This window comes from Chiloscyllium punctatum, chromosome 23 (genome assembly GCF_047496795.1).
Source record: "Chiloscyllium punctatum isolate Juve2018m chromosome 23, sChiPun1.3, whole genome shotgun sequence".
In the NCBI taxonomy this organism is placed as follows: domain Eukaryota; kingdom Metazoa; phylum Chordata; class Chondrichthyes; order Orectolobiformes; family Hemiscylliidae; genus Chiloscyllium; species Chiloscyllium punctatum.
Window position 1 is genome coordinate 27,360,909 of NC_092761.1, and position 13,665 is coordinate 27,374,573.

The following is a 13,665-nucleotide window of genomic DNA, read 5'->3' on the forward strand; positions in this document are numbered from 1 at the left end:
ACATTGAGATATTTTACTAATAACGGAAGGGATTAATAATCGTGTGTTAAAAGTCTTAACTAATGTCATATTTTCTTTATAAAATTACGAGGATTCCTTTGTGCAACAATGATTTGGAGATGCCGGAGTTGGACCGGGGTGGACAAAGTTCAAAATCACATGACACCAGGTTATAATACAACAGGTTTGTTAGGAATCACTAGTTTTCAAGGTGCTGCCTCTGTATCGGGTGATCTGATGCACAGACAGCGCCAGGTAAACCAATGCTTCCAAATAAACCTGCTGGACTATAACCAGGTGTTGTGTGATTTTTTTAACTTCGTGAAACAAACTGAAAAACCACGTGATAAGTGAGATATATGCAAAATCGATTTTCAAAGCATTTCATCTTTACAATCAATTTGACTCGGCCATTGGAAAAATAAGGTAAAAACAATGACTGCAGATTCTGAAAATCAAATACTGGATTAGTGGTGCTGGAAGAGCACAGCAGTTCAGGCAGCATCCAACGAGCAGCGAAATCGACGTTTCGGGAATAAAGGCAGTGAGCCTGAAGCATGGAGAGATAAGCTAGAGGAGGGTGGGGGTGGGGAGAAAGTAGCATAGAGTACAATGGGTGAGTGGGGGAGGAGATGAAGGTGATAGGTCAAAGAGAAGAGGGTGGAGTGGATAGGTGGAAAAGAAGATAGGCAGGTCGGACAAGTCAAGGAGACAGTAAGTGAGCTGGAAGTTTGAAACTAGAATGAGGTGGGGGAAGGGGAAACGAGGAAGCTGTTGAAGTCCACATTGTTGCCCTGGGGCTGAAGTGTTCCGAGGCGGAAGATGAGGCGTTCCTCCTCCAGGCGTCTGGTGGTGAGGGAGCGGCGGTGAAGGAGGCCCAGGACCTCCATGTCCTCGGCAGAGTGGGTGGGGGAGTTGAAATGTTGGGCCACGGGGCGGTTTGGTTGATTGGTGCGGGTGTCTCGGAGATGTTCCCTAAAGCGCTCTGCTCGGAGGAAAAATAAACCGAACTCTCAGGCAGTTCATCAATTGAACATTAAGTAGAAATTAAACTTAATAAAAGACATAGCAATAATGAGATGAATTACAACATTGTATTGTATAATAAAGGTAATCTGAAGAACTGAAGGGTAATAGCAAGTGGCATTTGCTTCATTTTACTGAAGAAAAATCGAACTTTTTTTTCATCTTGCTTGGACTAGAAAATAAGGATAAGTACATGTGAGGTGTTCAAATATACAATACTGATGTGCTAAATGCTTATTGAATCTCTTCTGCAGAATTAAGTTCACAGAATAAACAATGTTTGGGCATTCATGATCTGATTGGCATTAAAATCCTGTTGTCCACCATATGCATAATAATTGGATGTAGCAAGGTATTTTGATTTTAAAATCAAATGAATTTCATTTCTTAGATATATTAAATTTTGAAAACTACTAAGTCCTCAAACTTAAAATTTAGAGACAATGCAATGTGATACATCCTTTTATTAATAACCTGCAGATAAAAGATTGCAGATTGTGAGATTATTAGAATGAATCACAGACAGAAGCAGATCCAAAACTGGATTTAAAAACAATGCAAACTCCGCTTAGTTATATTCTAATCACCATTCTAAGCTGCTCTGATGCATCTCTGTTCAAGATGAACTCACACCTCCAACAGTAATTATTGGTGAAATGGCATTAGATATCTCATAATTTATCAGGTTGTGATTACTTTGATTCTCCTAGGAGAGAGACACTAGTAGAGCTCCACAAGTTCCTTTCGTTATCTTCCCACCAAGGAAGGGTGGGATTATAATCGATTGGGATTACTCAAATGCAAACGAACCAGTGTTCATTCCGATAACTGGGCTGGTAATTAATTAGACTGTTTCTGTGTAATCGACTGAGAATGAAATGGCAATTCACAATAATGATGGAACTAATCACATATGCTCTTACTTAAAAATTAAGATTATGATAATTGAGAGAAAGATAAATAGACACATCATGCACTTATTGTAAATTCATAAAAAAATACAACTGCTGTATATGTTTAAAGTGTTTTTTTTCTTATAATAGAAAGATCATTAGAACATTTAGCAGTAGGACGCAATCTGAAGAAAATGTTATTCACAGTGACTATTCAGCTGCAGAGAACTTCCCCTCCTTCCACAAACGTATAACTTCCAACAATTGCATATTCACTCTGATTGATAAAGGAAAGAGCAAACAGCTGTAAAATCCTTTTTTCTTGTTTACACAAAATGTCACAAATTTGAAATTTATTTTAGCTTTAAAATATTTAAATCTTACTGTGAACAGAAATACAATAAATCTTGGCGTTGAAGAACAATATAATCAAACCAAATTAAAATACACATTGATATTCACAATAATTGGGGGAGTGAACACTGCAATTTATTTCCACCAGTTGATGTACTGAGCCATAATTCCAACTTCATACTCCATTTGGATAGGCAATGGTTAGATATTAGCAATAACAAAATTATTATTATACTGTCAGTGAACTGAATATTAATGAGAAATCTCACATTGCTATTTGAATGAGCAATGTGTCGAAATAAACAGTAATTATTGGTGAAATGCCATTAGATATCTCATAATTGATCAGGTTGTGATTACGTTTCTTGTAGAAATGAGTAGCATTCAAATATTTCCAATGAGCATTGGGTGGAAAAGCAATGCTTTTTGGTGTAGACCTGAACGGTTTTTTTTAATTGCAGTATCGGCACTAAGAAATAATGGATTAAACTGATGTGCGAATCTCACCTTACTGAATATTTCCAAGCTTTCTAACATGTTTCTAGTTCAATCTTCAGTATAAAAAGGGTAATTTTGGCTCAGCACATCTGTAACTGTAAACATTTCAATACATCACCAAAGTTATTAATCTGACAATTCAGAACAAATATAAAAAAAACCTCTGTAAATGTCATTGACTATATCTTTTGATTATAGTTAAGTTCATTCTCTACTTACTTTATTCGTATTTCTGACACCAGTGATTAATATTGATTAGATTAAATGTCATATGAGTGAGACATTAGTTTTCTCTCAATGATCTGTGCAGCACAGGAATAGGTCATTTGGCCCATAACGTTGTGCTGAACATAATGCAAAAGACACTCACCGCTTCGGCCTACCCTTGGTCCATATCCTTCCAAATTATCTAAATGAACAGTAAAGAGCCTTAACGCATCTGCCTCTCCCACCATCGCTGGAAGTTCATTCCAGACACCTACCCCCACTCCCGTGTAAAAAAACAAATTGCCCCTTGAACTGTCTCCCCTAACCTTAAACGCAAGTCACATAGTTTTGCCGTTTCAACTCTGGGAAAAACATTCAGAGTGTCAAACCTATCTATGTATCTCATGATTGCATAGACTTACATAAAGTCTTCCCCCAGCCTCTGCCACTCCACAAAAAGGTAGAATGAGTTTTTCTCGCCTCTCCAAATCCAGACAGCATCCGGGTAACTGCTCTCTGTACCTTCTCCAAAGCCTCCATACCCGTCTTGTAATGTGGCAAACAGATATGAATACAATCGTTTAAGTATGCCTTAACCAAAGTCTTATAACATGACTTTGGTTACAACATGACTTCCTGACTCTTGTAACCAGTTCCGTGACCAATAAAGACAAGCATGCCATTTGCCTTCCTTACCACCCTATCTACTTGCATGGTCATTTTCAGGGAGCCATGGTCTTGAACGCCAAGATCACTTTGAACAACAAAGCTGTTCAGGGTCCTGCCATTATGTACTTTTCCTTAGTATTAGATCTACCAAAGTGAAACACCTCACACTTATATGGATTAAACTTCACCTTTAATTTCTCTGCCCATATCTGCAATTTATCTTTTATCCTGCAGTATTCCTTGACAACCTTCTACATTATCCACAACTCCACTGAACTTTGTAATGCCTGCAAACCTATTAACTCACTCAATTCGATTTTAATCCATGTCACTTATATCCATTTTTATCACAAACAGAAAAGTTTCAGTTCAGATCCCTTTGGAAAAAAAGACAGAAAATGAAAGAAATGCAGAATTCTTGAATAAATGCGGTTTTTCAATGACAGAACAATGCTGATGAATAATCTCTGAAGGTCTATTTTTGTTTTTAAATTAACCCAATATTTTAATTCTCAGTTTTCTGATCTTAATGAATACCGAGTAAAAAAAAAGCTTTGAAAATATTGAATCATTTTAAGTGTTGAGTTCTAACATTAATTGTTAGTTTATTGTCATTTCAATTACCACACCATAATGTATTTTAATCTTAGTAATGAGCATCAGGCGATTCACATTTCAGTTTAATCCATTATTTCTGATTGCAAGTATCATAATGAAATATTAACTTTCTTTTCAGGTCAACAGACCTGCAATCCACCAATGGTTTCTCATCCAAAATTCATAATAACTATCTCGTTTTCTTTCATTTGAATTCTCATATTAATGGAAGGAATATTAATCAGCCTTATCAATTAAGAAGTGGCTAACTATTTTTCACATAAATATTTCAGTTCTTTCCAACATATTGCACAATTACATTGCAATAAGGGTTTTCTCATCATTCTTAAATTTGCTATCAGCCATTTTAAAACTAATTATTGCAATTAACAAACCGGTAATCATTGTTGAAATCTAATATCTCCAACTTTAGATGAGGAATTACGGCTCAGTACATCAACTGATGCAAAACGTATTGCACTCTACAATCTCTTAATCTTACCAAAAATAGTTTGAAGTGTGGAAGCTTAGTTGGATTGAACTGACTGTGAGCAAAAATGCATTCTGAAGATGGGTCACTGGACCCAAAGCATTAACTCTGATTTCTCTTCACAAATGCTGCCAGATCTGCTGAACTATTTTCCAGCAATTTCTGATTTTGTTTCTGATTTCCAGTAGCCACCGTTTTTTGCATTCTTGTCCTGATTGTTTTTCATTTCAATGCCAACATTTCTGTTTTCTGATTATTACAATAAGAACTAACTGTTTTCATGCTAAATATCATTTCAATTTCATGTATTTCTTCCGTATGCAAAACAGAATTAACAAATGTTTGTTCTCGCAAGGTTTGTGACGGTTTATACCTCAGGTTGAGGTTTAGGGTGTAGGTTTGCTCGCTGAGCTGTAGGTTTGATATCCAGACGTTTCATTACCTGCCTAGGTAACATCATCAGTGGCAACCTCCAAGTGAAGCGAAGCTGTTGTCTCCTGCTTTCTATTTATATCTTTCTCCTTGGTGGGATTGCTGGGTTTTGTGGTGATGTCATTTCGTGTTCGTTTTCTGCGGGGTTGACAGATGGCATCTAGATCTCTGTGCTTGTTTATGGCGTTGTGGTTGGTGTGTCAGGCCTCTAGGAATTCTCTGGCATGTCTTTGCTTAGCCTATCCCAGGATAGATGTGTTGTCCCAGTTGAAATGTGTTTTTTTTACACGGATGAAAAAAAAACACCATTTCGACTGGATCAACACATCTATCCTGGGATAGGCTAAGCAAAGACATGCCAGAGATTTCCTAGAGGCCTGGCACTCCAACCACAACGCCATAAGCACACACATGGATCTAGATGCCATCGATCAACCACGCAGAAAACGAACAGGAAATGAAATCACCACAAACCCCAGGAACCCCATCCAGGAGAAAGATATAAATAGAAAGCAGGAGACAACAGCTTCGCTTCACTTGGAGGTCGCCACTGATGATGTTACCTAGCCAGGTAATGAAACGTCTGGATATCAAACCTAAAAATCAGCGAGCAAACCTACACCCGAAATGTTTGTTCTATTACAGTAAAACTTGAATTCTTAGAAATCACAATTTTGTGAAAATGAGGGAAGTTGTCTTTCGCTGAGTAGTCACATTGAATGACTAATTCTTTATTTCCAATTCATATGCATTACAAAGCAGTTTAATTTTAATTTCTGTATATGAATAATTGTTTCAAACATATCGAATTATTTGACTATCGTGACATTTTTATTTCATTGAGATCAATGTCGCTTCGGTCCATCAGTATTAGAAATTACTAATTATTTTAATTGGTCCATTACACACTGAACTGTCTAATACAATCCTAGTCCAATTATCACAATAAATATCTGAGCAGTTTCCCATTGAGTAACCATAGTAAGTATATGATTATAGTCCTGCCCATCCTGCATGGGAACATTATTGAGCGCTCTGGTAATGTCTGTACTAATACACCAGGAGGCATGGGTTGAATTCCCACCTTCAACAGAGATGTGTCAAAGCACCTCTGTGAGTTGGTTAGAACATATCTAGGTGTCTATTGAATTGCTTTTCAATCCAACATTTCCTCAACTTGTATCTGTTGTTCATTGCTATGACCGCAATATCTGCACTTTATTGGCTTTAGGTCACTGATTAAAATATAAAGGGGATTATGCTGCTTCTAAATACCTATCAACTTTGCAGTATTAAAGATTCTACAGTGTAAATAATATTTAAATTGAGAGGGGAAAGATCGAAGAGGGATCTGACGGGCAATTTTATTCGTACAATATGTTTGGCACATATGGGATGAGCTGTGAGAGGAAGGGGCAGCGGCTGGTACAATTACAACATGTAAACGACTTTTGGACAGTTACATGGATAGAAAACATCCAGAGGGGTATGGAACAAACACAGGAAAATGGGACGAGTTTAGTTTAGGAAACCTGGCCAGCATGCCAAGTTGGGCTGAATGGGCTGTTTCTGTGCTGTGCCAATCTACCATTCTACAATTCAAAGTTGACTGTGATTGGTAAAGGAGAGAACGAGCGTGTGTTAATTCTGTTTTGTGTCCAGAAATAAAGTGGAATGAATTTTAATTTTGTCATGTAAAATAGTTCACTCTTATTGTGATTAAAAACACAATGAATATGAACATTGAAGTGAAATATAATTAAATCAATTCAACTATGTTTCCATGGTTAAAGCAGAAATTGATCTTTACAATGATTGTGAGATTGTACACTGCAATATCTTCACAACAGTTCTTGCACTGAGCCATTATTGCACATTTATACCCCTGACTGAACTGAACAATTATTAGAAATTAGAATTTTGAAAATCTATCTACGCACTTAGAAGAAGGAGCAATTTAATTTTGCAATGTGACTGTGCAATGTGTAGACATGAACAAGAATTATTGCAGTGAAATGTAATTGCAGTTCCCTGAATTTCTACGGCTGAGATTAATGCGATCATTCAAATCAGTAAAAGTCAGATACTTTCAAAATATGTTGGATGCAAAATCACTGGTTCCATTGTGGGATAGTTGACCTGAAAACAACAATATTGTTACAGTGGATTAAATTAAACAATACATTAAATTAAAATGTGGATCACGTTAGAAACACAAACAAATTATTCTGCAATTATTATAAGGCTAATGAATTCAAAATAAATGCTGTAATCTGAACAAATAAATCAATTCAATATTTTAAAAACACTTTGCTCTGATGTTGATTAGACGTTCATTATGCTCAGTAAACTGAAAACTGAAATATAGTCGCGAGATTGATGGACTGGGAACAATAAATGAGCCATTCAGTTATTATTGAAAATAATTTATTTTTGATGAAAAATGCAGACAATACAATTCAAAAGTTATTGTGTTTGTTGAACTAAACAAGTGATGTAGGTAACTTCATTTCTCGCAAAAAATACAGTAATGCATTTCATTCAATTCAATTAATTGTAGAAACATGTATTTTTAATTTATGTGATTTTATCCTGATCAATGTTGAAACATTAGTACCTGAATTTGGAAGAAAATTATTGGTAAAGAAAGTGAATATCTGAGTGACCACAAGATACAGTCAATGACATTTGATAGAAAATCAATTTGCATGATTTTGTGATTATTGAACATTAATAAGTAATGTTGTAATAAACATTAAAACAAAATCAACAGTTCCAAAGCAGCTGTTTGTTGTAACAAATTGAACATAAAAACACTTCTGCAGGGCACATGATCTGAAAAAGCAAAAAATCTCTTGACGTGATATTTCAGCTAAAAGATACTTTCCTTTTTTTTAAAAAAAAGGGGTACAACTTTCAAGAATTCAAAAGTTATTGTGTTTGTTGACCTGAACAAGAGATGTAGGTAACTTCATTTCTCACAAAAGAAAGTGGAATGGGAACTTTAAAATTTTTTTTAGCAAGAAACACAATGTAGCTTTTAGTGTAATCATTTAAATTAAAATGCATGTTCGTATGGAATTGAAATATAATCAAAGCAAATGAAACAGGATTAAAATAAACATCAACACGAATTCCATTATTGAACTAAAAATCAACTAGCATTGCACTATTACAATAAAAATCAGCATTTGCTATGATTGCAAAACTGTACAGTGCAATGTGTTTACACAAGTCATTGTATGGAAACATGATACTACACTTTGGGATGAATGTACTGGATTGAACTATTATTAAATATTGGATATAAGCAACAATTAGTCTGAAAAACAGTTAATGTCAAACATTAAATTGGTGAGAAATCTGATTTTACTGTGCAACTGTGTAAAGTGTAGACATGAACAGTAATTATTAGAGTAGAATAGCAATCTGACATGACTTAAGGTTTCATATTAATTCCATGATTACTTTGTGTTTTCACATCAAGAAGAGATAACATATTTACTATGAATGCTTGGTTGTTTCATTGGTTGGTTTGTGGATGTTTTAACCTGGATAGAATGACTACATTTTTCATTGTAAGAAATAACATATTAAACTAAAATGGGAATCTCACGATGCTTGTCACAAAGATTTAACTGAATTACCGTCTGGTTAATGGAGTGACAATGAATTTACAATTAATTTTAGTACTCTGGCAAATTAAATGATTCGATATTTTAAAATTATTTTGCTCTAATGTTGATTAGACTTTTTATTGAGATCAGAGACATGAAGATTAAATTGCTTTTTTGGTAGATTGACAAAAAACATATTAGACATTCAGTGATTATTAATTATCATTGTTTTGTCATTCATAATTCTCAGTTATTCAAGAATTTCTTGCTTTACATTTCTTCCCAAAAAGAATAATTTCATGGAATTTTTCATATCATCAATATTTACAAATTTGAGTCAGAGTTGGGAAGAGAATAAATAGATAAGGAATGTGGGTATCACAGCAAAAAATAGGCAACAGTATTTGTCGCACAATTATTTTCAAAATTTCTCTGAAAAAATGTATAATCGGTTATGCGCAAATGCTTGCAGCTACAAATACAGTGAGCCATAATTACACTTTTGCTGTGATGAATAGTCGAGAAACCTATCACAAACATTAGTAATATTCAGGAATTTCTTCATCTCAATAAATGTCAGTATTAGCTTGCTCATCTATTAATGATGAAGGGTGATTATTGGTCAGAGAAAGATGTGTGTAAATTATAAGAAGGTGCCTATTGCATATCTTTGGATGGGGTGTTATGGTGATGTTTGTTGTGGTTATTCATCCTGGGAAAAATAAGATTATTACAAAGAGATATTCAGTGAACAGTGATTAGGTGACCTTGAAGACCATCGTTTGGTTTTATGTGCAGTGATTAAGAGTAATTTGATTTCAGTAGCATTGGGCTATTTTGCATGATTTGGCAAATGATTAATAATCTTGTGACAAAATTTTGAGGATGATCATGAGCTGTATTCGATCCATCCAGTGGGTTGGTACAAACATCCTTCACTGTTTTCCTTCCCATGAGAGGCGTGCTATGATCAGGAACTGGCTGGAAGCCAAGATGCCAGAAAATCTGGTTCAACCTCTCGAATACACAACTCTCAGGCTGGTTGTCACTGGATCCCCGGAACTTTTGTGACCTCTTTTCTGGAGCTGAATGATGCTGGCTCTGTTTGATTTCATTTGAGCAGGTTTCTTTTCGATCAGATTTCTGTGGCTGTCGGTAAATTTCAAACATTCAATTTCGGGCCACAGGTCACTTGACCTCAGTCAATAATTAAAATAGAGTTCACTTATTGTGACAGCGATGTGATAATTAACGGTGGCGTTTTAACAAATGAAATGATTAAACATTTTCCAGCAGTTTACACAGACATTAATTAGATATTCATTAAGATATGTAAACTGAGAAGTATAATCTAGTTGCAGGATTACTGAATTGTAAGAAAGATTTAGTTACTGTGTTTTCTAGAAGGAATTGTTTAATCATTCAAATAGGTCAGCTCTTCCTGAATTCTACGTACCTTTATTTGTAGCGAACACTCATCTAGGACTCATTTGATTTGTCTTTTAAACTGTGTTTCAAGATTTCAACGGGACATTGACATTGATCTGAGCTGAGAAGTAGGAGACTGAGTTCAACCTGGAAAAGTGTGAAGAAATTCATTTTAGAATTTTGAATTTGAATGCAGACTATTGAATGAAATGTAGGATTTTTGGCAGTGTGGAGGAACAGAGGGATCTTGGAGTCCATGTCCATAGATCCCTCATAGAGGAGGTTTACCAGGATCCTGCCTGAAGTAGAGGGCACGTCTTCTGATGAAAGGTTGAAGGAGCGAGGGCTTTTCTCATTGGAGCAAAGAAGGATGAGAGGCAACTTGACAGACAGGCTTAGATAGAGTGATGAGAGGCTTAGATCGAGTGAACAACCAGAGACTCTTTTTCCCAGGTGGAAATGACTATCATAAGAGGGCATAATTTCAAGGTGAATGGAGGCATGCTTAGTGGAGATGTCAGAGGTAGGTTCCTATTACAGAGTGATGAGTGTGCGGAATGTACTCCCAGCAGTGGTAGTAGAGTCAGATACAGTAAGTGTATCTAAGTAACTCATGGCTACGTAAATGAATGATAGCAAAATGAAGAGAATATAGGTTAGTTTGATCTTAGAAGAGGATAAAAGGTTAGCACATGGACCAAATGTCCTGTACTGTGTTGTACTGTTCGATGTTCTATGTACTGAACTGAACAGTTATTACATATTAGCAACAAATAGATTTTCAAAGCTCTATTAGCGAACATTAGAATAATGATAAATCTCACCTTGCTATTTGACTGAGCTATGTGTGGACATAAACAGGAATTATTGCAGGGAAAAGTAATTAAGGTTTTCAAAATTAATAAATTTGAAGTTACCGAGGTCATTCAAATGGCGGCCTTTGTGGGGAGCCGCAGAAAATGGGGGAGATACTAAATGAGTATTTTGCATCAGTATTTAACGTGGAAAAGGATATGGAAGGGATATAGACTGTCGGGAAATAGATGGTGATATCTTGCACAATGTCCAGATAACAGAGAAGGAAACCCTGGATGTCTTGAAATGGGTAAAGGTGGATAAATCCCCAGGACCTGATCAGGTATACCAGAACTCTGCGGGAAACTAGAGAAGTGATTGTTGGGCCTCTTGCTGAGATATTTGTATCATCGATAGTCACAGGTGAGGCGCCGGAAGACTGGACTTTGGCTAATGTGGTGCCAACGTTAGGGCAAGAAGGGCAGTAAGGACAAGCCAGGGAACAATAGACCAGTGAGCCTGACCTCGGTGGTGGGCAAGTTGTTGGAGCAAATCCTGAGAGACCAGACGTACATGTGTTTGGAAAGCCAAGCACTGATTATGGATAGTCATCATGGCTTTGTGCGTGGGAAATCATATCTCACAAACTTGCTTGAGTTTTTTGAGGAAGTAACAAAGAGGTTTGATTTTGGCAGAGCAGTAGATGCGATTTATATGGACTTCAGTAAGGTGTTCTTCCCATAGGAAACTAATTAGTAAGGTTAGATCTCACGGAATATGGGGAGAACTAGCCATTTGGATACAGAACTGGCTCAAAGGTAGAAGACAGAGGGTGGTGGTGGAGGGTTGTTTTTCAGACTGGATGTCTGTGACCAGTGGAGTGCCACAAGGATCGGTGATGGTTCCTCTACATTTTGACATTTATATAAATGACTTGGATGCGAGCATAAGAGGTATAGTTAGTAAGTTTGCAGATGACACCAAAATTGGAGGTGCACTGGAGAGCCAAGTGGGCTACCTCACATTACAACAGGATCTGGACCAGATGGACCAATGGGCTGAGAAGTAGCAGATGGAGTTTAATTCAGTTAAATGCGAGGTGCTGCATTTTGGGAAAACAAATCTTAGCAGGACTTATACACTTAGTGGTAAGGTCCTTGGGAGTGTTGCTGAACAAAGAGACCTTGGAGTGCAGGTTCATAGCTCCTTGAAAGTGAAGTCGCAGGTAGATAGGATAGTGAAGGCGGCGTTTGGTATGCTTTCCTTTATTGGTCAGAGTATTGAGTACAGAAGTCAGAAGGTCATGTTTTGGGCTGTACAGGACAGTGGTTAGGCCACTGTTGGAATATTTCGTGCAATTCTGGCCTCCTATCTACCGGTAAGAAGTTGTGAAACTTGAAAGGGTTCAGAAAAGACTTACAAGGATGTTGCCAGGGTTGGAGGATTTGAACTACAGGGAAAGGCTGAACAGTCTGGGGTTGTTTTCCCTGGAGCATTGGAGGCTGAGGCGTGACCATAGAGAGATTTACAAAATTTTGAGGGGCATGGATAGGGTAAGTAGGCAAAGTCTTTTCTCTGGGGTCGGGGAGTCTAGAACTAAAGATGGTAGGTTTAGGTTGAGATGGGAAGATATAAAAGAGACCTACAGGGCAACTTTTTCACACAGAGGGTCGTAAGTGTATAGAATGAGCTGCCAGAGGAAGTGGTGAAGGCTGGTACAATTGCAACATTTAAGAGGCATTTGGATTGGTATATGAATAGGAAGAGTTTGGAGGGATATGGTGGGATTAGATTGTGTTGGGAAATGTGGTCGGCATGGATGGGTTGGAGTGAAGGGTCTGTTTCCATGTTGTATGCCTCTATGACTCGATGACTCTTAATGAGAAAAAAGTCAGATTTTTACAACGAGTGTTGTATCAGAAATCATTGATTCTTTTGTATGTGTGATGATCTGAAAGAAAATGGATTTTTATATTACTGTATTAGTACAAGGGAACACTAGATTATTTTCAAATATGAAATTCACTGTAATTGTTAGCCAGAATAAGTTAAAGCTTTGTGAAATTATTGTAATGCTGATGACTTAATAATTGTTGTTAGAATTCTGAAAAAAGAAAATGTTATACAATTTGTCCTAAGAGTCAATAAATTAAATTGATATATGAACCACAATATACCTGTTAGCAAAACTAATTTAAATTATTATGCAATTATTGTCAAGGCAATGACTTGATAATTAGTGCTAGTATCTAAACAAATAAATTGATTCAATATTTTGAAAGCATTTTGCTCTGAAATTGATTGGATATTTATTAAGATCGGAAAACGGAGGGAATAAAATGCAATAGGTCGCTTGATTGGATTGAAGAAGAAAATGAGACAGTCCATGTCAGTGTCGGTTACCACAGCACAGTCCTTTTGGAGACAGGTCCCACCTGCAGATAGAGCTGAGCGATGCAGCAACCAACAGATCAGACCTAAACTCTACATTCATTCCACATCCAGTCGAGAATGGTGGTGGAGAATTGAACAACTCACCGGAAAAGGAGGTTCTACAAATATTCCCATCATCAATGATGGAAGAGCTGAACACATCAGTGCGAAAGATAAGGCTGAAGCTTTCTGGGAGCTAAATATCCAAGAATGCACATCCAAATGA

The 13,665-nt window shown here is 36.6% G+C and overlaps 1 long non-coding RNA gene across 4 annotated transcripts in view; it reads right to left on the bottom strand.

The window, feature by feature from the left end:
• Positions 1-801: 801 nt before the first annotated feature.
• The window catches only part of LOC140494041 (uncharacterized), a 33,302-nt gene continuing 20,438 nt past the window's right edge, over positions 802-13,665 (bottom strand). For 2 of the 4 annotated variants that reach the window (XR_011963875.1, XR_011963873.1), the window contains one exon: positions 8,415-9,932. This is a non-coding gene — a long non-coding RNA (uncharacterized lncRNA). Of the gene's footprint in view, positions 986-8,414; positions 9,933-12,551; positions 12,958-13,665 lie in introns of those variants that run through there. The other 2 variants (XR_011963874.1, XR_011963876.1) reach the window with 2 other exon arrangements.